This window comes from Limulus polyphemus, unplaced genomic scaffold (genome assembly GCF_000517525.1).
Source record: "Limulus polyphemus unplaced genomic scaffold, Limulus_polyphemus-2.1.2 Scaffold556, whole genome shotgun sequence".
NCBI lineage: Eukaryota > Metazoa > Arthropoda > Merostomata > Xiphosura > Limulidae > Limulus > Limulus polyphemus.
Genome location: NW_013666166.1, coordinates 90,224 through 112,622, shown reverse-complemented (window position 1 = coordinate 112,622; position 22,399 = coordinate 90,224).

Sequence of the window (22,399 nt, the reverse complement as noted above, 5' to 3'; positions counted from 1 at the left end):
TTTGCGCGAAGTTCAAAAGCAAACAAATAAGCTTCACTGAGTATGATTGGAAGAAATGACTCAAAACCCGAGTCTCTCGAATCATTTATTATTGCTCTTCAGGAGAATCAAGAAGAACAGTGAACTATTCGAGTTTTGGGTGTTTGTTTTTTGGAAATTCATTGCACCTTTTGTGTGTGATCCTGTATACTAACCTTTTTTTTTAATCAAAATATGATTGGAAAATATGTGGAATAAACATCACACCAGGTGATTTCTGAGAGTAGAGTGTTTTCTAGCTTGTAACAAAAACTCTGATTGGATGAAATCTAGGTCACGTCATAATTGAATTCGGGCTTTCGTATGTCCTTATTACACTCACATCGGGTTGTTTAGAGCCTGAGATTTCAGGAAATGAGCTACTGCAAATACACACATACTTTTAAAAGATCTAAACGATGTCGTTGCTATAAGATAAACAGTAATGTCTTTCAAGCACACACTCGTATTAATAATGTAGATAAACACTGTCAAAACGAGGAGCAATGAAATCAAAGACGTCCTCATTTAACGGCCTATTTTTGCTTTAGATCTGGATTTATATCTTTTGAAGAAATAAAGAGAGCACCTAAGAAAGTGATATATTCAATACATCGCAACAAAAAACATTTTCAGTAAGAGTGTCGTAGCGAAAGTAATGATTATATATTACAGATAATTCACCGACAGTTAGATAAAGATAAAAAAAATAACATTTTCTCGCAAAATATTTTTGCTCAACCGTTTATACATTTTATTTACTAATATTGAGTGATCATATGATATATTCATAACAAAATTAAAACTATACATTTTCAATGAAAATATAAAATTAATTTTGCTTGGTGATTCTATGTTTAAACTGGAAATATTAACGTAGTTAAAACGTGAAATAAAAGCAAGAAATATATGTGTTACCACGCTAATTCTAAACTTGAGATTCCATCAATGTACGTCATTATATGCACGTCTTTTAACGCTTTTATATATATGTTTTGAAATATCTTTTTCCATGCTAAATGGATATTTCAATTTGTATTTATAATTTGCGCTTATTAAGTTTTACAGTATTTTTTTCTGGTTTACAGCTTAATGTTAAGGTTGTCAACTTGACTACTTGTACAACCGATCATCTTATGTTATACATATTTTGTTTCATGGTTCCCATGAGCTTATGTTTTATTCAGCTTCTAAATTAAAATGTTGGAAAGAAAGTGTGTACCAATTTAGATGATAAAGCACAATTAGATACCACACTATACTCAAAAGACTTAAAAATAATACTGCTAAATAGTTAGTTATCCTGTGAACTAATTTGTAAAATATTACGAGTATGATTTGCTGCGATTTTGTCATCAAATATTTTGGGCAAAAGATGTTTTAAAATACGTAATTAGGTTTCGTTTCTCATATCATTCTTCGTGGTTAAAATGTCTTTAGATGTAGTACTCACACGCGGAAACTGTCCTATTTGTATGCACATCATCAATTCAAAACTTCAACTATTCATCGTAAATAACACCATTCAATACTTTTTCCAATTTCTCTTTGAAATTGCTTCAGGACAAAAAATAAATGTGTTACAGGGAATCTTGAACAAAAACGTTCTCATACGAAGATCTTGAAGACATGGTAAAAATACCGAATGCTTTGAAGTAGATTCTACTTTGTGAGTATGGGTGTGATAAGTAGAAACATTTTTTGTACCTTATTGCTGGAACTGGAGTTTTAATAAATAGTAACAATTTTTGCGAAGTAATATAATTTTTGACAGCAGTGGTGGAAATAATTGATATTTCCATTTATTTCATGCTGTAAACGATGATTAGAATAGAACAAAACAAAAACACGTCACGGATGATATACACCTATGCTGTAAACAGACAATCGTTGTATAAAATCTACCAGAAGAACGCTGAAACCTTTTAGTTACAAATCATTTTTGTTTGCACGTCAATTTTTCACAGGAAACTTCTAATTTTGTACTTTCTCGCCATTTTGACCAAGAAAATTCCAATTTAAAAACTAAAATGTGAAAGAACGTAAAAGAACTGCTGTACGTGGCTAGTGATTAGAGCACCGGGCTGCGGACGGGAGGGTTGAGGTTCTCGCAATCTGAACTGTGGGTTCGATATGAGAGTGACAAGCAGTTCCGTTATTCGGTTCTTGTGGCAGTGGACGCTGCTGATTGGCTGTCATTCATTTGATTCAAAATTAAGGACAGTTATATCTGAATCCTAGGGGCTCTGACCTGAATGTTTAGTCTATGTGCGTATCATATTAACGATACCAGTCTTTGCCGAAAGGAAATGCTAATAAGTAAATACATTTGCATTGTGATAATGCTTATTGATTATACAATAGAAATACCTTTTAAATTTTAAATCCTTTATAAGTTATAAGTTATAAATCCTTTGTGTTTGTTTCACATGTACACACGTGCTAATAAATGTAGAGTTAGCAGAATTCATTGAGAAAATAAAAAAAAGTTAAATCAAAATTTTACTCTACAGCACTTACATTTGTTTGTTATTTAATATCAACACTTAAACTATCGATTTTTTTTTACTGTTCAATACCGATGGCACGTTTACATATTTATTGTGTTAAATGATTTTGTCTGTTACGACATTCAAATTGGGTGAAATCCAAAGGGACACCAGGAGTAATTAACGGGATTAATTACGATACTGATGGTGTGGTTGCTTACATTTTCATGTAACTCGTATACTACTAGGAACCACGAACTCATCAATGTTATGGAATCACAATTAGTTTTTGTCGTAAATATTTGAGAAACAAATGTTTAAAATCCAATATTTGAAGACAATCAGAAATTCCAGGCTTAACATCCTTTGGACTTGAATATGTAACAAATTCGAACAAACATGAATTACTGAGCACTCTATATTTTATATGTGATACACTGTAAATCGCCTTTAAAAAAAATACGTGATACACTGTAAATCGCCTTTAACAACACTACGTGATACACTGTAAATAATCCGTAACAACACTATCTGTATTTTGGAACTTTAGATTGAATGATTCTAAAATTCATAATGATGTTCTTACTCTGCACTAAATAAAGGCACTTCGGAAATTTGAAATATACGTTTACCAATGATCTATATATTTTAGTGTTACTTTTGGTTAATTGAATGTTATTTATACATTATGACACATACATATATATATATATTCAAAGAACAAACAGGTTCAAACTATCGTATATTCATTCTTTATTCTGTTTTCTTCGTGGGTTGGTAGCGCTTTTGCAGCTTTAACACTGCACTCAGCCAACATCTTATAGTATTAGATGTACGCTTTAATATTAACATGTAACCACGTGTCCTCTTCAGTTTTATCGTTAAAACGTGTGCACTTCAGAATGATCGCACCAGTGATCAAAACATGTTTTAAAAATATTCTTCCATATTGTAAAAACTGTAACTTGTAATAAAATAATACTTATTATCAGCAAGTGAAAAACTATTTATTTTAGATTACTTTTACACAGTATTGTGTACTTACTTGCAGTATAATTATATTTTGTCTGTAAAAAACTTGCTGTTACTGAAATCAGATCTGGAAGTACTGCCATTTTTTTTCCACACGATGTTTCGTTTGGACACAACTAATGATGAATATGTATTTTTTTTAAAGTTTAAGTTCTGGAATCGTATTTTATCAACGAATGTATACGATGTTTTTTAATTGTTTACTTATGAATAACAATGCTCTTGGCCAGCGGTAACCAAACTGTGGGCTACGATCCACCAATGGGTAGCTGAACAAAACACAGTAAAACATTTTTTATAAGAGCACTGTTTGTTTGTAATTAAGCACAAAGCTATACAATGGGCTATCTGTGATCTGCCCACCACGGGTATCGAAACCCGGTTTCTAGCGTTGTAAGTCCGCAGACATACCGCTGTGCCACTGGGGGCTAAGTGCACTGTAATACTGCAATATATTAGAACAGTAACACACCCGTCTCCCATCTGAGTATGAGCCCCAGAAAAATTGCTTGGCTACCAAGATGGGTCATGATTTGAGAAAGTCTGGGCAACGTGCTGTGGGTTACTGGGTTACAAGACTTTCTCCTGAAGTGTCACTCTGAACTAAGCAATTTTCATTTTAAAAATAGAAAGTACTGCGTAAGTTAATCTTGGTGACCTTCGTTGACTCACCGGTAAAAATGATGGCTTCTAACGTTAAAATTATGGGTTCGATCCCTGCGGGGTACAGTGCATATAGCCCTTTTTAAGTTTTACATTTAAACAAAATTAGACGTATTTATATAATTTAAAGCCATATTTTATGGTAAATAATACATTTTCCTCGAGTGATATAATTCAAATAGTTTTACTTTATATTTATCAGCATACATCAAAGCTCACTTGATGTGTTGAACGAACGTATTCCCTTAAAGTAAGGCTTCATAAAGATAGGTTTTTTTTTAAAGTAATGCATATAATACCAGATCTCACATGTTCATTATACAGATATATTAGATGTAGTTATTGAAGTTGCTTTGTTCAAATTTTGCCGTAAAATTTACTTTGTATTCATCCTTTCTTACATTCTCTTTTCACATCTCAGATGATGTTTTTTTAAATGCTTTTTGATCTTCAAATTAGATATAAAAATCCTGAGGACCGGAAATGTTCAGCTTCTAACGTATCAACTGTAACCTGTAAAAATCCTGAGGACCGGAAATGTTCAGCTTCTAACGTATCAACTGTAACCTGTAAAAATCCTGAGGACTGGAAATGTTCAGCTTCTAACGTATCAACTGTAACCTGTAAAAATCGGGCCTAGCATGGCCTGGTGGCTAAGGCGCTCGACTCGTAATCTGAATGTTGCGGGTTCGAATCCCCGTCATCAACCGTGCTCTCTCTTTCAGCTATGGGGGCGCTATCATGTTACGGGCAATTCCACTATTCCTTAGCTCAAGAGTTGGCGGTGAGTAGTGTTGACTAGAGATGATTACTGCAGACAGCCCTCGTGTAGCGTTGCGCGAAACCCAAAAACAAACAAACCTGTACAAATAACGATATATTGATCAGGCTATGATGATAATTTTCAAGATAAAATAAGAATTATGTTAAAATGTGCGTTTACTTGAGACCTATCACAAAGCACAATATATATATTTATACGGAGGATGCAGTATACTGTATCATTGTCTTCAATAACAATACAGCTTCGCAGTAGTTCAGAGGTAAGCTTATGGGTTTCTAACTCTAAAATTCGGGGTTCGATCACTGGAGTGAGTACACCACTGACTGCCTATTGTACTGTTTTGTGCTTAATAAGAAAAAAAACAATAAGAAGAGATGCTTACCAATAATATTTTGTTGTCTAATAAAGTTCCCAACACAAGCCCTTCTAACAAAGGAAACTGGATTATATCAAATACGTTTTTATATTCGGCATATTCTTGCTTACAAAATAAAACCGCATGCACTAACCAATGATCTGTATTAATTTCGTCATTTTGGTTTTTTTCAAGAGAAGTTCCATGCATCATAAGTTATCTTAAAAGTTTAGCATCGGTGGAAACAAAATGAATAAAAGTATAGACTGATGTTATTGAAAAGTTCAAGCTACGCGTTGATTAAACGAAGTACAGGTAGATGTATAGATTGTTTTTAAAGGAATATTACTGTGAGCCGCCTTTATAAGTAAGACAATATATATATATATAGGCATCAACCAGAATTATTTGAAGATAACAGGTTGTTGAAACTTAGATGAACTTTCTTTGCCGAAAGATATTTAACGAATGTCTGAACAAAATTAGATTAGTACTGACTTTTGAGAAAAATGATTTTTCTCCGAGACAAAAAGCAGTTTTCTGGATCTTAAAGCTAGAAAAGGGAATACTGGCGAGAAATTGACACAACGTATTCATCTAGAGCAGGGCATATATTTAGTTAATTATAAAACCTTAAGTGGTGAAAGTAAAGAATAATGTAATAATATGTCAGTCACACTACAATGACAAAACCTTGTCGAAACGTCGTTACTATCTTATATCTACAATAAAGTTTTCGTCATTACTCATTAAAGCTGTCTGCAACCCTTATCAATCACATTCAATGTGCTATATCCAGTGTCGACGAGGCCTTTCGCCCAATACCAGAGCTCACCAGGCCAGCTGGGATACAACAGCCACAGTAGTGGTTGAGAAGCAATTTGTATCAAGAATTTTTTAAACAGCAACCGAAACGGTGTGAACTAGACTAACTTGGTGGTCCGTATTTTTTTATCTCATATTAGAATTAAATTTACGATTTTAATTAACGCCAAATTATTAGTTTTTTATTTCAACATCCAGTTTTTTTATTACTAAGAATATTTACGTTACCCATCGTTCAGAAGAACTAGTTTCTATTGGTCAAATTACCACAGTGTCAACGGGAGAAGATTACACTAGTTTTGGTTTGTTCGTTTAGTTGTTGTTAAAAGCAAACTACACAACGGATTATCTGTGCTGTGCGAACATAAAGAACTGTAATTGTGTTCTAGACCAACAGATTCTGACTCCTGGTTAATTCCAGTCCATAAAAATATAAAAAATAACTGCCAATGGCAACAGCGTGAACTAGATTAACAACGTCCTTTTTACTACTGTAGTTGCCTCCCCCTCTCCACTGGCTTAGCGAAAAATCTGATGAATTATAAGGCTACAAAATCGGGTTTTGATACCCACGGTGGCCATTTTTACGTTTTACTTTTGAACTAATACTTGTAAAATAAACGCATCACCCGTTATTAATTAGCATAAAAAATCAAGGAGATAGAATTTTACCTACTTTTACAAACCCATAATATTTCTCGACTTATTGCTTTCATAATAAGAAGAAATAAAACCAGAAAATCGTCTATAGTTGTGAACATAAAGAACTGTAATTGTGTTCTAGACCAACAGATTGTGACTCCTTGTTAATTCCAGTCCATAAAAAATAACTGTCAATGGCAACAACGTTTTATATAACTCTTTTTGTATACAAAGGTTGTAAAATAGATTAACAACGGCCTTATTAAGCGAGAAGAAATAAAACCAGAAAATCGTCTATAGTTGGCGTAACTTAAATCAATTTTTAGCAACGATATTACATGAAACACCGAAGTCTGGTGAGAATTGTATTGCTATGGCAACGATGTTCGTCATAGTTTAATATTTTATTCTCTGTTATAGATATATTTTAATTTTACACTTATTTTAGCAGTGTTAATGTCTTGCATATAAAATATGTATCCGTACAACTAATGTCTTTTTTTTTAAATCTTTCCCTAATTCTTCTGCATTCAAGTTAAAGTGAAAACCTTCGAAACATCTTTTTCAAAAAATGTATTATGTTTCCTCTTCTTAAACCAAGGCGCTCAAGAACATGATTCATTAGTTCTTATCCAAGATGTTAATTGGTCTTCCCTAATATTACATATAAGTTTCAGAGTGCTGAACGTTAACTAATTGATTTTTAGGTATGTTGACACTTTATCTACAGGATTATTCGACACTAGCTGTTCTTGACACTTTTATTTGACGTTATATGTCTCACTGTAGGTGTGTTATTAGCAGGAAACTGTTCATATTTTATCTATATGTTTATCCAACACTAGCTGTTCTTGACACTTTTATTTGACGTTATATGTCTCACTGTAGGTGTGTTATTAGCAGGAAACTGTGCACATTTTATCTATATGTTTATCCAACACTAGCTGTTCTTGACACTTCTATTTAACACTATACACGTCTCATTTCTTTAGGCTGTTATAAAGTAATCATTTTCTAAATTTTTCTGAGAGTCGTGGGTTCGAGTCCCCGTCAAACCGAACATGCTCGCCCTCTCAGTCGTAGGGGCGTTATAATGTAACGGTCAATCTTACTATTCGTTAGTAAAAGAGTAGCCCAAAAGTTGGCGGTGGGTTGTGTTGATTAGCTGCCTTTCCTCTAGTCTATTGCTGCTAAATAAGGGACGGCTAGCGTATATAGCCTTCATGTAGCTTTGCGCGAAATTCAAAACAGATCCAAATCTTTCTGTATGTGCCAGGTAAAGGGTTTTTTTTTTAGAGGGGCCAAGCATAGCCCATAGATAACATATCTAGCTTCGTAGTGAAGGGTTCGGGAATCGAGACATGATGCTACTGAATAAACTTTACACTTTCAGGTATGTGTGCGGTATAAGAGTAAAAGTCAATACCGTTTTTCAGTTCAAAGCCAGACATAGACCTTATGGCTGTTGGAGCTGCTGATTGATTAACTTTGTCCTAGTCAATTTTTCAGAATTAGGGACGGCTATACCTGAACCTAAAAAATATCTAACCTGATATCTAAGGTGCTGTTCAGTTTGAAAATACCCTTATCAGTTATTGAGAACTGTTTTAGTTTTTGTTTTCCATTTGTTAACTTAACTTCTCCTTATTCCCATCCTCACTCCTCAGGTGAGTATTTCTGGTAATTTTGTGGGAAGATAATAAACACTCAGACTTCGAAAGCTACGAAAAATAATAATGTATTAGATTTTCTGATAAAAAACAACAACAATAATTTGGAGGACTTAAAAGGACAATAAGGACTTAAAGTTGAACTTTTTAGCATGAGGAAGAAAATAAAATTCTTATATTTTGTATATATATATATATTTAAAATATTATCAATAACACCTCAAGAAGTATGAAAACAACAACAATTTTAATGAACTTACAAAACAAAGATAGCATTCGTAGTTCAATATGTTAACACATACATACTTTGCTGAAATACTGGGAAAAAAATTCGTTGAATATCGAACCACGCAGAATGTTATGACAAATTAAATTTTGAGAGAGAACATCTGCGTGCGCGTGTGACTTGTGAAGCGCCAGTGGTATCTGATTGACTATAAGACTGTGTGGGAGGGACCCGGTAGCGCTGCTGTTACTTGTAAACAACGTTATACGCAACATTTCAGCTTATTCTTCAATATGCGTTCCTGATACACGCGGATGTTGAAAAAAAATTTTTTGAATAATACATATGCTTCTTATCTTTCTTTGTGTTTGTTTCAGAAGGCTAAACATAATACTTGAAAGCGAATAAACATAATAGTTGTAAGAAAATAAGCATAATGCTTGTAAGAGGAGAGACGTAATACTTGTAAGAGAATAAACATAAAATTTGTAAGAGGATAGCCATATTAATTGTAAGAGGATAGACATAATGCTTGTAAGAGAATAGACTTAATACTTGTAAGAGAATAAACACAATACTTGTAAGAGAATAAACATAATACTTTTAAGAGTATAGACATAATAGTTGTAAGAAAATAAGCATAATGCTTGTAAGAGGATAGACGTAATACTTGTAAGAGAATAAACGTAATATTTGTAAGAGGATAGCCATGGTAATTGTAAGAGGATAGACATAATGCTTGTAAGAGGATAGACGTAATACTTGTAAGAGAATAAACATAAAATTTGTAAGAGGATAGCCATAGTAATTGTAAGAGGATAGACATAATGCTTGTAAGAGGATAGCAAAATATTTGTAAGAGAATAAACATAAAATTTGTAAGAGGATAGCCATATTAATTGTAAGAGGATAGACATAATGCTTGTAAGAGAATAGACTTAATACTTGTAAGAGAATAAACACAATACTTGTAAGAGAATAAACATAATACTTTTAAGAGTATAGACATAATACTTGTAAGAAAATAAGCATAATGCTTGTAAGAGGAGAGACGTAATACTTGTAAGAGAATAAACATAAAATTTGTAAGAGGATAGCCATAGTAATTGTAAGAGGATAGACATAATTCTTATAAGAGGATAGCATAATATTTGTAAGAGAATAAACATAATGCTTGTAAGAGTATAGACATAATACTTGTAAGAAAATAAGCATAATGCTTGTAAGAGGATAGACGTAATACTTGTAAGAGAATAAACATAATGCTTATAAGAGGATAAACATAGTAATTGTAAGAGGATAGACATAATGCTTGTAAGAGGATGAACATAATACTTGTAAGAGAATAAACATAATGCTTATAAGCGGATAGACATAGTAATTGTAAGAGGATAGACATAATGCTTGTAAGAGGATAGCATAATACTTGTAAGAGAATAAATATAAAATTAGTTAGAGGACAGACATAATGCTTGTAAAAGAATAGAACATAACTGTTATACAAATTGTTAAAGATAATTTTTCACTCTGTGGTTGTGTTCGAAAACATGACAACTCCGTCCAAAAGTTTCAATTTTCTTTAACCATAAAAAAGTCGCAGTAAGAAATTTAAACTCACTTAACAAAATCAATATCAATAGGTTTAATTAAATATAAATAAGTTTATATAGGTAAAAAAATATCCAAATGTTTGATCGCTAAACAAATAATCAATTTTATTTAATGTTTGTTTTAATGCCAAATATACACAATCTAGGATTTTAGTGTTCTAAGTCCGTAAAAGAAACGTAGACCCACTGGGGGCCAGTTTTGTTCTAACAAACAATCATGTTTTAATACATTTTATGTAGTGCAAGCAAGGAAAATGATTACGAAAAGCAGTATTATTATACAAGTAGTGCAGACGTTTGGCAGTTTACGAAAATATTACTAAATACTACTAGAAATAGAGTAATATTACTAAAATAGAGTGTATGATAATTACACACTCTTAATAATAAAGATATATGAGTTACATGGTAACATTTGTTGCTGACTGTGATAACTAACTATATACTACAGGCTTACTTACATAATTATTAGTTTTACATTAGACAAGAAACAGATTATGTTTATCTCATAAATTACTGATATTATTTCATTTACTTTTCATCTTCTCTAACGTAATGAACCGGGTATGGCTTAGCAGTTTGTGTTTCAGGTTGCTGTTGAAAGGTCAAAGGTTCGAAACGTTGTACCTTTGAACATGAGATGAGATTTCAACTATGGGCACGTTATAAAGGTGACAATCAATCCTGTTATTTGGTTCAAAGAGCTAGACAAAACACTTATGGCGGCAAATACTGCATGTTGGCTTCCTTATAGTCACTAGTTAAAAATTACAGGCGATATATCTGAACCCTAGGGAGCCTCAAATCTCACCATTTAACTCATATGAATATGGGGTGCCGTTAAAGTTAAATTCTAATTGCACTTTCTGTACGAAAAATAATGACAACATAATAACGTTTCCTAAATTAACCCCTTGAAAAGAAGTAACATATTCGAAATATATGTTAGGAGAAAACCACACATGTTGATGTTTATTTAAAATAACATTCAAATTTTTCAAACATTAAAAGCAAAGAGTTAATTGCAACATTTATAAGATGTATTGTTCTAAAAAGTGTTTAAATCTCGAAATTTTGAACAGTAGTAGTAGCTTTTCTAACAAAACCATTCTGTGACAACATAAACACTCCAGTAATGAGCTATTTCAACTCTCATCAGTCCAGGAAAGTCAACGATAAGGAATAAAGGCTATTTATATTAAGGGTTGAAAAGATACGTTTTATTCTGTAAATATTAACTCGTCACACTTTCTACGTTCAGACCAGTTGTAATCAGGAAGATACGTTTTATTCTGTAGATACCAACTCGTCACACTTTCTACGTTCAGACCAATTATAATCAAGAAGATACGTTTTATTCTGTAGATACCAACTCGTCACACTTTCTACGTTCAGACCAATTATAATCAGGAAGATACGTTTTATTCTGTAAATACCAACTGTTCACATTTTCAAAGTTCAAACCAGTGATAATGAAGAGTGTTTAAAATAGATTTTACACTGTTTTCTGACCAAAAGGAATTGCTTCTCTCTATCTATGCTAATATATACACTAAACTGTCATAAAATTCTATTGTCAATAGAATTTGACGATGCAGGAAATAGCGTACAAGCTGATAGATAATATTGATTTTTCTCTTGGACATACTTCAATCTAAATATTTTTCCTTTTTGTTGCATAATATACATATTGAGCTGATAGAACAGTACCTACGTGGTATATTTATTTTGCATGTGTTAATTTAAAAAAAAAAAAGGAGAAACTCAGAGTACATTTAAATGTCCCGATAACAGCTTTTACGTTTACCAATTCAGAGCTTTTCTAGTGGACATTTAACAATTCACTCTCTATATTATTATATTTTTGTGTTAGAATGGCACATTTTCTTTCAATTTTATAGAACATTTGTACAAAGGACTAACAAAAACTTATTATAAATCACATATTGAGTTAGGATAACCTTAGGACGATAATGAGCTCTTATAAAACAAATCGTCCCATTTCCTTCAAATCTGATTAGGAGAAGATGAGATAAGAGAATTCTTGTAAATGTATCTTGACAAATATTCTTGTTTCTTCCAACGATACTATCGTGTGATTCTTACTTTTAAAGTGACTTCGTTGTCCAGTGTTGATTCGTGTAGGGTGACACGCCATCAGTAAAGCCTGTAGTTTGTGTTTATATGTCTAAGTGAAATAGACTTCATACCATGACATTTAGTTATTTACTGAAACTTATTCCAAGTAAAGCGTTTCTCTTCCCTTCATTCTTCTTCGTTTCGAAACTCTCGCACAATGGTTCAGTGGTCGCCACGAAAACCAACTGCACAGGTTTCCGATCGAATTTGACTGATTGACCGCGTGCAAACGCTGTTTATCAGGTGTAAAACCAGCATGAAACGCTTGATCGCGAGTCATCGTATGTTTCATAATATTTAACTCAAAGCTTTCTCGAGAGAGTAATATTTGTATTTAGAAGAGAGTAACGGGTAAAGTAAATACTTGAACCTCTTCCATTAATACATGATTAAAATAAAGAACACGCCTTCGTGCACAAGAGAGTCAACCTTGGCTGCACTGCGGATATTCACTGAGGCATGGATTAGTAACGACCGCATAATGTAGGTGTAAATGTCTGTTTCATCTTGAAATAAACGCCCATACACTTTCAGATCGCTTTTGATAAATTAGAGTTCTGTTTTAATAATAATATTTTATGATTTTCAAAAACAAATTTCTGAACGTACCCGATACCAAAGATATAAAATGATTGACCACGAAATTATGATTATACTGACGTTTAAATTGATTACACCATTAGCGTTGTCATATTATAATACGTAGTTGAACAGTAAAGACATGGAAGTCATTATCAGAAACTTTCAGAAACCGATTTATGTATGAAACAACAGAAAACCAGTTTATGATATTCAGCTGCCATATAAATCTCACCACCTACAGTATAAGTTCATATAAGCAGTATACAAGTCGTTGACTCTCTCTCTCACTGAATTGCTATATTTTTTATTAGTTCGGCTTACTTTAATAGTTTTATTCTAGTAGTAAACGGTTAAAACTAGATCTTCAGAAAGCTTTAAACTTACATGTTAATGTATTCTGGTACAAAAATAAACTTATCAAACACTTAATCAGACAACAAGAAAACGCAATGGCTTCTTACAAAGAGAGTAAGAGTCAGAGTAGCCACAAAGTACGTTAACTATAGTTCTCGTGCATTCCTGCAAACGCTTCAGATTACATCCCTCACACAATTGTATATCCACAAAAAGTATACTTACATACTTCAACAGAAACACAGCAGTTATAATTAAACAATCCACAGAAAGTAAACTTACATACATCAACAGAAACACAGCAGTTATAATTAAACAATCCACAGAAAGTAAACTTACATACTTCAACAGAAACACAGCAGTTATAATTAAACAATCCACAGAAAGTAAACTTACATACATCAACAGAAACACAGCAGTTATAATTAAACAAGACTTGGTACCGAAACACTGTAGTTACCATCAAACAGAGACTCATTACAATCATAAAAACAGAAATACGGCAGTTATAATGAAACAAGACTCGGTTCAGAAACACTGTGTTTATCATCAAACAGAGACTCATTACAATCATAAAAACGTATTTCATAGACTTACATGAAGCATGCCTACACAAATTAATCACACAATTTTACCTGGTACATTAAGTTAATTATACAACTAGAAAATGAAGGAATTTTCTCCATTCATTGTCCATGACAGTTCTAGCTCAATTTATTTCACAGCAAGATAATCTAATTAACATTTTACAATAAAACCCTTTAAAAATACTGATATTTGTTCAAATCACTGTTCATTTACATTTTGTATATGTTCACCTTCTACCAAACAAATCGGAAGTTTTGTAGACAAAAATAAAAACGAAATAAACTACTGTAGAATTGTCTCTTTAGTATATAGTTTCCTGATTACACATAAAATATTTAGGTTGATTATTATTGTTTCAGAATCAAAAATGACAAATGTTTTACTTTATCCTTGATAGCAGCCATCTCTAGAACATGCCTTCCAAATTTGTGCAAGTATTTGTTTTTTTGGGGGTATGGTTGTGAAGAAGTAAGTTCATTGTGCATACTTTTACAAAATTTGACTGTCGAAAATGTAAAATCTACTTTAAATTCTTTGTCAAAGTAATCTTTCCGTTAAAGAAAAAAAAAAACTCCATTAAGTAATAATCTCGCTAAGTGCAGTAGCCCAAGCTGAGCGCTTACAACGTTAGCTCCTAGTGACCACGGCCAGCGGATCCAAGCTTTTTCTCTTGCACATTTGACGATACATACTAATCCTAGCGCTGGTGGCATGAAACACAATGAAATGAAGTAGCTACCTACTTCTCTTCAGTTGTAAATAAATAGTTATTCCTGAAAGCATGCCACATAAACATTCCCAGAGTTCATTTTATATAGCTGAGCTCAGAGAAAGAGGGTGTATCACCAGGTGTCACTGCTGCTTCCGGCTCTTTCTAGCATGTTGCTTTTTTTAAAGGTAACACACTTTCCAGTCCCATGTAATCAACTTGTTAATTGGTCTAATATTAGCAATATCTTGATCTGTATATTACTTCCCGGTATGAGTTGTTCGGGAGTAAGTGTTTTGGGTTGATGTAACGCACAAAAGTACGTGAAATCCATCCAATAACGCTTGAGCAAAAACAACAGCCATTATTTTGCTTTAGTTCAAGCAACAGATGATATTTCATAAACACAGCAAAATAAAGTAGGTTGCCATTACTGACGTCGTGCCATTTTATTCGTGTGGTATTAAACTGAAGTAGTGAGGTACAGTGAAAAAACGTGATATGGTGAAACTCGGAATCTAGCGTTGTAAGTCCGCAGACATACCGCTGTGCCACTGGGAGGCAAGTGAATTAGGAGTGAAACTTAATGTAATTCAGTTTTACAGCATATGAATAAAATGGTGCGAGGTTTGTAATGCCAACCTACTTTATTTTGCTGTGTTTATGAAATATCATCTGTTGACTGAGCTAAAACAGAATTTTGGATTTTTTTGATCAAACGTTTTTGGATGAATATACATATATCACTCTAAAATAATGAAAAATGATGTTTTTGCTTCTTCAGAGTAGCACAAGAGTTAGCGGTGGGTGAGGATGACTAGGTGCCTTCCCTCTAGTCTTTCACTGCTAAATTAAAGATAGATCTCGTGTAGCTTTGCGAGAAATTCAAACCTGAAACCTAATCAGTTATGTCTACGTAGGAGGGCCCAACTCTAGTTGCTCGTCATGTAAAGTTCTTCTGAATATCCGGATAACACTCGAATTGCAACATAAAACGTAGGTGATCCTTTTTGCTATGCTTACGTACCACTTGCTTACATTAATCTAAAACATACAGTGCTCACGTGGCAGCTAAATCATGGACCACTCTGTAATATATACAAAAGCAAAATAATTTTATCTACATGATCTTAACTTGTATTGCTTTTACATAAAGTTGTTCTCACAGAAATGCCTACGGCTTCAGAAGAATAATGTGATTCCAATATCATCACTCATAAAAAAGCTACTGCTGTTTGCTACATACAAGAACTGAACAGATACTTATCAGAAATCAGAAAGTATTAGTTTATGTTTGAGGGTCAATACTTCATAATTATTTATTAAATAGTAAAAGGAGACGCCGAGAACAAGAACATTTTCATCCTTTGGGTCAATACTTAATTGTTATTTATCAAATAAAAAAGAAGACGCCGAGAACAAGAACATTTTCATCCTTTGGGTCAATATTTCATTGTTACTTATTAAATAATAAAAGAAGACGCTGAGAACAAGAACATTTTCATCCTTTGGGTCAATATTTCATTGTTATTTATCAAATAATAAAAGAAGACGCTGAGAACAAGAACATTTTCATCCTTTGGGTCAATGTTTCATTGTTATTTATCAAATAGTAAAAAGAAGACGCCGAGACATGTAACAATATATATGACATGTAACAAGCCATTAAAGACGTACAATAATCTTTTTATAGTTCCTGTTTTTGTGATTCCTTAGCAGTTGGCCTAGTGGTTAGGGCACTCGACTTGAAATCTGCGGGTCTCGGGTTGAATCCTGTAACCAAACATGCTCGTCCTACCCGTCGTGAGGGCGTTATAAGTGAAGGGCAATCACATTTTCGTTGGTAAAAAAGTAGCTTAAGAGTTGGTTATGGGTGGTGTTGACTAACTGTCTTCCATCTACTCCATCATTTCTAAATTATGGACGACTGGTGTAGACAAGTTTCGAGTAGTTGTGCGTGAAAGTAAAAATAAAAAAAAAGAATGACCGAGCATATTTTGGAAAATATTAACCTTACTTGTAAAGTACTTTCTTAAAATTCAACGAAACATTTAATAGCTCTAGCGAACTAGTCAAGTCGTCACATTATTTAAGTATCACCACCTCTAATAATCTAATGATATAAGTAATAATAGTCCTCACTCCCAATGTTATATAAGCCTTAGGCTCAAGTGGGCTATAATTTTAAGAATGTATACATTAGCTATACAAATGAATACAAGTAATACGAGTACGAAACTACTGAAGCATTTTCTCGTGTAATCACGTCTAACTTGAAGTACAAGTTGGATAAGAACAATTCGTATTGTATGAATATTATTTTTAATAAGTTAAAGGCCTAGGTAAAATAGTAAAGAAGTACAATTCTTCTTTGTGATCAATACTTGCGGTTCATTACTTTTATCCAGTCTTTCTAGTTTGTTGTGATACGACAGTTTTTAAAAACTTGACTGTATGTCTGTATGTGTTTGTGTAAGTTAACGATGTTATCTTAGCAGTTGATATTGATTAACATATTAACTCCGTTGATCTCAACTGAAACTGTTCAGTTCAAATTACCTCTCTACAAGAGCAGAGTAAAAGTAAAAACATATACAAGTCAAAAAGTTACAAGATTGACATACGTAATTTGTCAAATATTTGGTGAAAATGTGGACATAATGTTGAAATCATGGAGTCTAATTGTTTTAATGTTGAGCCCAAAGCTACTGAATGGGTTAACTGTTCTGCGCCTACCTACCATGACGGTCGGTATAAGCCGTTGAGCTTAACGCTGAGCCACTGGGAAGCCATGGAGCCTATTAAGTAATCACGTATATCATTTATATTAGGTCGTCAAGAAATTAACTTCGTGTTTTGGAACACTTTCATTATCCCCCTTCCAAAATAACGTACATCACGTATAATAGAATCCCCTAAACGTCACGTTAGTGTAGCCTGTATAATATGTAAAGTTTAGTATACTCTAATCCCATATAGTGATGGTACGCGACGGGACACACACTCGGCATGTAATGCTGTTTAAATACAATAAGGGAAACAACGCCTCTGTAGCCACAAAGAATATCAAAGAAGTTTCTGGAAATGTTTTGAACGTTCGTAAGTGTCAACGATGGTTCAGAAAATTTCGTTCAGTAAACTTTAGCCTTAAAAACTGTGATGACAGGGACGACATGTTGGAATTGATATTGATGCTCTCAAGACGCTTGTTGAGTCTAACCCAATGCAACACACTCGTGAAATGGCATGTCTCTCATGAAACAATACGTGAACATCTAAGGAATATAGAAAACTCCATAAAGAAGGTGTTTGGGTGTCTCACGAACTATCCGATGATCATCGGTTTCAACGTGTGAACATTACTTGGTCTTTTCTGGCGTTTTAATGCGCGTGAACCATTTTTGGACAGAATTGTCACTGGTGATGAAAAGTGTATTCCCTGTGCGAATATTAAACGCTAAAACAATGGCTCAATTCTAGACAAAACTACTTCCGACCCCAAAACCTGGACTCCATCCGCAGAAAGTGATGCTTTGCATTTGGTGGGACATCAAAGGAGTATTTCATTTCGAACTCCTCAATCTACAGCAAACTATCAATGCAGAGATCTATAGTCAGCAACTGGAACGTTTAAATCAAGCCCTTCGTCAGAAACGCCCTTCACTCGTCAATCGGAAAGGTATTCTTCTTCTCCACGACAATGCACGTCCAAATGTGGCACGTTTGACGCAACACAATATTATGGAGTTTGGTTGGGAAGTTCTCCCCCACCCACCATATTCTCCAGATATGGAACCATCAGATTACCATCTTTTTCGTTGCTGCAACACCATCATAATGGGAAAACATATGCAAATGTGGAAGGTGCTAAATAGGACATCGACATGTTTGTTGCTTCAAAGCCAAGTGATATCTTTAATCATGGCATCAACAACATGATTGTAAGATGGAAAACATCATAGATAAGAATGGAAACTATTTTATTTACTAAATGTTTTTTTTTGGATATACAAGTTGTTGGAGTTTTTTCGTCTAAAAAAAGCGACATTAATTTCTTGACGACCTAATAAACATATGGTTATATTTACCGACAAAAATTCTAAGTACACATGTTTACAAAGGTGAAAAATACTGAATAAAAGCAATATTTTGGAGTAGCATAGTATATGATTATGGGAAAGATTATCAAAATCTACGAAATAATTCTTGAACGTATGTGGTCTCGACTGCAGGATTACTACACCAGTGTTATTTTTATATTTTAGTGAAAAAACGCAATTTATGAAAATTTGTAAAAAAATTCGTTTTCACGATGTAGCTATAAAATCTTGGAGATTTATAAAATATTATGAAATTAAGTAATTTGTCATTGTATAACTTTAATTTATTCACTTTTGACTCTCATATGTTGAATTTTTTTGAAATACCAATGTATTTAAACTATACATAATGCACTGTTAAAGTTAGTACTTATAAACTTCAAATTCCAAAGGAGACAGAAACATATGGCGCATGTCCCAGAAAAATAAATAAACACATGTATATACATTAGAGAAATCAGTTATAATTTATTGACTCTTTTGCTGTGCATAATTACATATTGTGAGTAAATGATTATCTAGAATTTCAATAAATAGATATTAAAACCTTTTAACTCGTTTGGTTAAACAGTTTAGCGTGTGTTGCAAACTAAAAATCGAAAAAAGCTTAAAGTTAGCGAATACTAGAACTCGGTTTCTTCAGCCATCAACCAGACAGGTGGAATATATTAAGTCCCATTAGAAACACATTTACTCAAGTGATCAGTTTACTCTATAGCATTGTTGTTTTGAACAATTTAATGGCTTAATTAAAAAAAAAAAACTTACAAGTTACAATGATTACCCGTGTCTGATTATTTTTGTTATAATTTATGGGTAAAAATGCATTTTTTTTTGACATTTTACTTTCATGCTACTTGAAAAATGGAAATTTAGTTCAATTCACTAAATTACTAACTTATTAAAAAACAAACAAACTCAAAACGAAATAGTATTAAAAGTCCTATACTGTTTTTGTTTAAGGAAGCAAAACATTAATCATTTATAAGCATGTTACAATGCGTTTTGTAAAACATTCTTCAAGTTTCTTATTCCATATGGTTTCGCACGATGTCCGAGATGGAAGTATAATATGTACATAATATGGGGTCTAAGAATATATTTAATGTATTAGCAATCGATGTGTTCGAAGGAGAACGAAGTTTGCTGTAGTTTCTCCCCATGATTACTGTTTAGTGTTTTATTTGTTTAATTATCGTTATATTTAGCAACTGTACTTTGAAAATGTATAAAGACTGATGTAAATTCATTTTAATCTGCTTTAGATACTGAAGATGGAATCTGATAGAATTCCGAAACGTTTATCCATGTCCCCTTTTTGTCAATAAACAATGTTGTTTATCATAAGTGTCGTAATCTTGTTTATATTTAATGTAATTATGCACATAATAGGAAAAAGAACTCGCCTACATAATGGCAGTAACGTCACGAATTAAAGAACGCCAACACTGCTGATAAACTATAACAACAACATCAACTAATGAAATATCTGTGATTCCTGTCGTATAATAACGTAAGTTGATTTAGAAAGGTTGTGAGATGTCGTAATCGTGTAAGGTGGTGTTTTATTCTAACTGCCAGCAGATGGCGCAAGACACGTTAAGAACGTAGCTTACGCCGTCATATATTAAATAGCCACAAGACAGACAATAAACCACGAGAAAGCATCGAATCACTTCCGTCGGTCAGGTACTAATGTCTCCTGTCCTGGAGGTACTCGTAAGACCACAGTGGGCACTTCGAAAGCAAGAAACGTCAACGCTTGACGGTAAGACCAAATAAGCGCACACTTAAGTAAGATTGTGCCATTAATGAAGATTCTAATCATACTTCAGGGATAAGACACATTTCGCATAACGTTTTAAAGATGGAAAATATATTTAAAATTTCAGACGAGTTTGAAATATTTGCTTTAAATAGTTTAAACCGTTTGTGACTTTTTTTCTATATACTTTATTGTATTGATGCGAAATAATAGCAAATTTCAAGTTCTAGAATCATTGAGAGGAATTATTGCGAATTACTACTAATTATAAAAACAAAAACATTTTGAAGTTTACTTAACTATCTTTGATAGATTGTTTACTTAGTTGAATGGACGGCAACTGCCTGTTGTGAAAAACACAAGTTTAGTGGACGACGTGTCGAAGGTCTTTCGTCTTCATAATCTGAAGACGGAAGAAACGTCGTCCTCTACACTTGTGTTTTTACGACAGGCAGTTGCTGTCCATTCCAATATACTCGTCATTTAAATATATACTAGCAAAGACCCGCAAAACATTTCCGGCCAAATTAGTATCTTTATCGTAACAGTACTTCTTTAAATATAACATTTCTAGCACAATACAAACGAATTGTAATCGTAGACAACGAAATGTGTAAATCCACTTGTATATGTGCCGTACTTTATAAAACTTTAACTTATGTTAGACTTAAGTTCGATAAAGAGATAAATTAACACTGTAACTGTGTACGTTTTTTTTTTACCTTAGTTTGGTTAGGACTAAACTTTACTGTATTAATACAATCGATAAATGAACCTAACGTCAAACCTTTTTTTAAAAACTTTGATACGTTTTTAATATTCTGTTGTACAAAATGGTTAGTAAAGTATATTTACATTCCCCTTTTGTTGTTACTTCTTGTTTCATACTGCAATTGTAGCGACTTGATCACTAAGCTTTGCAGCTTTCTGCCGCAGGCAGACTGTTTGTCGCCGAGTGAAAAATGCGCATGCGCGGTTTTACTTGGAGAAACATTCTAACTACGCATGCTTATGAAGCAGTTTCTCGGTCAGAAACCGTAACGGTCGTACATACAAGCAAGCAGATAATAGTATGGATGCTTACTCCTTTCTATTCTTCTGTCCACTTAAACTGTGTTTGTCTTCCTGCTTCTCCACATGTACTGTAAACTCTTTGTTTGATACGCATGGACATCTTAGTATTATAGATGTTCCGGAATATTAGATTGAGTCTTTAAACAAGAATGTCGTTAAGTTCGATAACTCTCGTGCAACATCACATTTAATGAGAGATGTTTACTGATAGGAAACGTTTTTCGATGAGCCAATGTTTGCACTTCAACCATAAGAGTTCGTTAGATAATTAGCAGGTCCTTTAAGTGGTTAAGACAGGATAAAAGAATTATTACTCCGAATTCAAAAAGAAAAACGTGTACGTTAAAAAGATAGTTGTCATGTTATAAAACAATCTAAAATCCACGATGCTTATTATTTACCAAAATTAGTGAATCACTGCTTTTTTTAAAAAACTTTGTATGTTAGCATTACGATTTATTAGCTAATAATGAAATAATTTTCAAAATATGAGGATGAGCCACACATGAACAAAGCTTTAAGCACTCGGTTGCATCTTTTGGCTCCAGTTAGATCAGAAAACCAACAGTTTAAAATGGTATGCTTATTGTTATTTTGAAACGAGCTATAGCAACAAAGATTTTATCACACTATTATTTCATCTAGTAAGGATCTAAATGGCAGAATTAATGCAGAATTAATTGATTTTTGATAAGAGTAATGGAACAAGGAAAGTAAGGGGGCGAAGAAGCAATTTCTTACGTAATTCAAAATTCCACTTTGTGAAGAAGGGTG